The following is a 3,344-nucleotide window of genomic DNA, read 5'->3' as shown; positions in this document are numbered from 1 at the left end:
TGTAAACACAAACAGGCGTAATTGTTTACTGAGCATTTTCTCAACTTTTTTGTACTTACTTTTCCTTCCATACACCCAAAAACAATAAAAGAAGTGAGCTCTGTCAATGTGCACCGCAAGCTCGAGTGCGGGCTAAACTCCCAAGAGCCATTTCCTCCTTTGAGCTTAAAGTCGATAAGGTCAAACCCACAACATTAATCACGGGGGCTAACAAAAAAAGGAAAGTCAGCATCTCGGTACGAGCTCATTAAGTGTGAATCTCTGCGTGCATTGCACATCTGCGTGCAATTGGAGGTGTGCAAAGCTCCTCTGGCCTTCAATTAGGAGAACGTATCGACGCAAGTCTTTGTCACAGCTGACGTGCCGCCGTTTGTCACGTCGTGGTTGCCATCTGCAATTTGCCTTCCTCTTGTCTGCACTGCCTTCAGTACTTCATAGGGACATCTATTTTTTGTCCAATCAGATTTTCTCCGCCGTTACTTGAGACTTACGTATGTTTCTTAGGTTTGCTGCCTAGGCGGCAGCGGCTCAGGATGGTGTGATGTGAGGATCATCTCACTTTGGTGATTGCGTGAAAGTGAACATTGGCAGGGTGGGTCAAGGGGAGTGTAGAGTTTTCGATCGGGTCATTGATCAGCCGTTAGATGTCGGTAACCTGCCTGCGGGACCTGCTTGATGACTGAGGGAATCATTGGCTGATGATTTTAGCGTGCTACATTTTGGAGGGCCGCTTCAATTTCACATTTTCTTCTGAAACTGAAAAATATTTGGGTTTATTCTGAAACTTTTCCTAGACTCATTCAAATCATTTCAATGTCAGCAAAAAGAGGTCTTGTGGTAATTAATAGCCGTGAAAGGTAGCCTTCCATATTTTCCACTTACTTACAATTCCAAGATCAAAATGTTCGTGATATTTTGGAAGGTTTTCACATTCATTAATTTGTCGTCATTTAAATTCGTGTTTTTTAGCCTTAGCATTTTAGCAATACAGAGATCCTCGTTAAAAATGTTGTGACATTGTTTTAAGACCAAATGCGGAATACATAGAAAGCATTCAGGTCATTTTGGGCAGAGGGAATCATTTGAATATTGGACAAATTGCAGCTGTCGGTTTAATTGTCGAAGGTTTCCGGGCTGTCTTTAAATTAGCAAAGGGCAACCAAGCATCACAGCAGAAGCGTTGGAATTTTGTCTCACTTGGCTGTCTTGTTAATGAAACTTTTAACTTTCGTGTGTCTTGTTAGAGTCTGAGTGTTATTTAAAAATGTCTATTTCCAATTGAGATAATTTCCCCCCAATAAAGGATGTGTGTATTGACTGACTGGCTCTAATTGGAGAGAATTGAATCCGATTTCCCGCCCTTTCAGATCAATTGATTATCGGATGGCTCTAAAAGATTATCTTGTGTGGGTTGTATAAAGAGTGATTCATCCTCCTCCATCTTTTGTGACAAAATAAATCTAGATCTTCTTATGTGTTGGTTAGCTTGAGCAGATCGCATGTGACGAGCAGTAAGCTCCAAAACCAACCTGGACATTTTTTTATTGTCGTGTGAGTTGGCTCACTGACAAATCGTTTCAGATGTTCAAAATGTGCGTACCTGGCTTCTGTTTGGACTTGTGGGAATAACCATTCTGCCGGCTGCCGCTGTTGGTTGTCATATCTCGTCCCGTGTGCGGCGCGGGGACGGCCAATTGGAGAGCTTTCACAAAAGCCAATTTAATGGCGGAGATTGGCCGAGGAGAGGAAGCCGCCAGATGAGCACAGTGCGACCCTTTGGCTGTTTAACAACTCCGCTTCGGTTTAAAGGAACCTTCGGATTGGCCTCGGCTGATCCTCGGCTGCAGCTCGGCGGACCGCCAGGGGAACCTTTAAATCGGGCAATATGTCAGCGCCGCCAAAGGTTGGCTTTGTTGAAGAGCGTCCAGCAAAAATCAAAAAAAATTAAAGAAAAGGGCCAAGCCGTGAACCGGATGCCGCCCCTGAGGATAAACCTCGACGTTTACCTTTTCTTGCAGATTGGACTGCCAGGCGACAGGTCAGGACGGTTCAATCCGCGGAGAAGCCAGTGCATTAGAGGAACAGATTAGACTTTGATCCGTCCGAATCTAACGGCAATGAATAAAACATTTGGTATTAGGCTCAGATCCACTTGTTATTAAGGTCTTAAAAGCTGAGCGGAGCAGAGGACGGACAGAAGGCAAGGTTGCAAGGAACGCTTGTAATTTAGCGGGCAGAAAACAGCATTTCCAGTCCAGGCAGACGCCAAGTGCGCCCTTTCGAGCGTGACCTTGAGGGAGATGATTACCTTCTCTTGAAAAACCGAGGGCACCTCCACATTTTGTGTTTCGGTTCTCGTAGGAAGACCACCCGGTCACTGAGGCCGCCCTTGAAAAAAGAAACCCCATGTTCGCATCCCATTGATGCTGAAAATGGGGGTCGGGGGCCCACAGGGGCCTCCGGCTGTACTTTGTGGGTCTGCAAAATAACAGTGGTCAGCAGCAAATTAGAAACAGAGATGGCTTGATGTGTCCCTTAATCTATTTGTTGATACAGAGTTAAAGAATAGCTTTGCTTTTTCCTTAGCGCATCAGATTTTGAAAATGTTCTTTTTTCTTTTCTAGGTTTGACATTTTTAAGATTGATGCAATCTTTGTAAAAATACTTCAAAGATTTAAGTAAATGGAAGCTGATGAACATTAAAATAGAAGCAAATTGATTTGAGAATTTGTTTTTGCAGTGATACCTCTTGACAATAATATGACCATTTCTGCTCTCCTTTTTAATCTAATAATACACAGAAATTAAAAAATTGTCAACGACTGGAAACTAAAAAAAAAAAAAAAAAAAACAAGGAATAAAACACACTTTCTTCTGGTGTGCCACCTGCCACTTGTGTTTTTACCGTGCTCTGTTTGTCACTTTGTATTTTCGCCGTACCCTCTGGCTTCTCTCATCTTCATCCTACCCCCCCCCCCCCTTTGAGTTGAGAACAAAAGCTAACTTCTTAACGTCCCTGCTGGGATTTGCACTCAGACCCATCCGCCGGCATTCAACTTGCCGACACGTCTATTTTGGTTGTAGAACCTGCTTTAAAGGTGAATCGAATCATGTACGTAATGAAAAGTGCACTTGGAGAGCTCGGTTTTGCCCGTCATATGAAGGAGAGACGCCCTTTGATGATTACCCTAATTGGAAACCGACAAAGCAGCGCTCGAGTTTTTACCTTGGTTACACTAGCAACGTGCATATCTGTAGTCAACTGGCGAAACAAGAGGCCGATACTAAGCAACCGAGTCTCAATAAAAAAAAAAAAAAAAAAAGATTGGGCTTTTTTTTTTACT

General features: G+C 43.4%; 1 long non-coding RNA gene across 1 annotated transcript; it reads right to left on the bottom strand.

Annotated features, from left to right (window-relative positions):
* Window positions 1-463: 463 nt before the first annotated feature.
* Window positions 464-2,724, bottom strand: LOC133155219 (uncharacterized). Its single transcript, XR_009714616.1, has 3 exons — window positions 2,309-2,724; window positions 2,007-2,108; window positions 464-1,869 (listed from the first exon to the last, which is right to left on the bottom strand). It is a non-coding gene; the product is annotated as an uncharacterized LOC133155219 (long non-coding RNA).
* Between the last annotated feature and the right edge of the window lie 620 nt (window positions 2,725-3,344).

This window comes from Syngnathus typhle, linkage group LG6 (genome assembly GCF_033458585.1).
Source record: "Syngnathus typhle isolate RoL2023-S1 ecotype Sweden linkage group LG6, RoL_Styp_1.0, whole genome shotgun sequence".
Classification (NCBI taxonomy): domain Eukaryota; kingdom Metazoa; phylum Chordata; class Actinopteri; order Syngnathiformes; family Syngnathidae; genus Syngnathus; species Syngnathus typhle.
The sequence above is the reverse complement of the archived record's forward strand: the minus strand, read 5'-3'. Positions and strand labels throughout refer to the sequence as shown.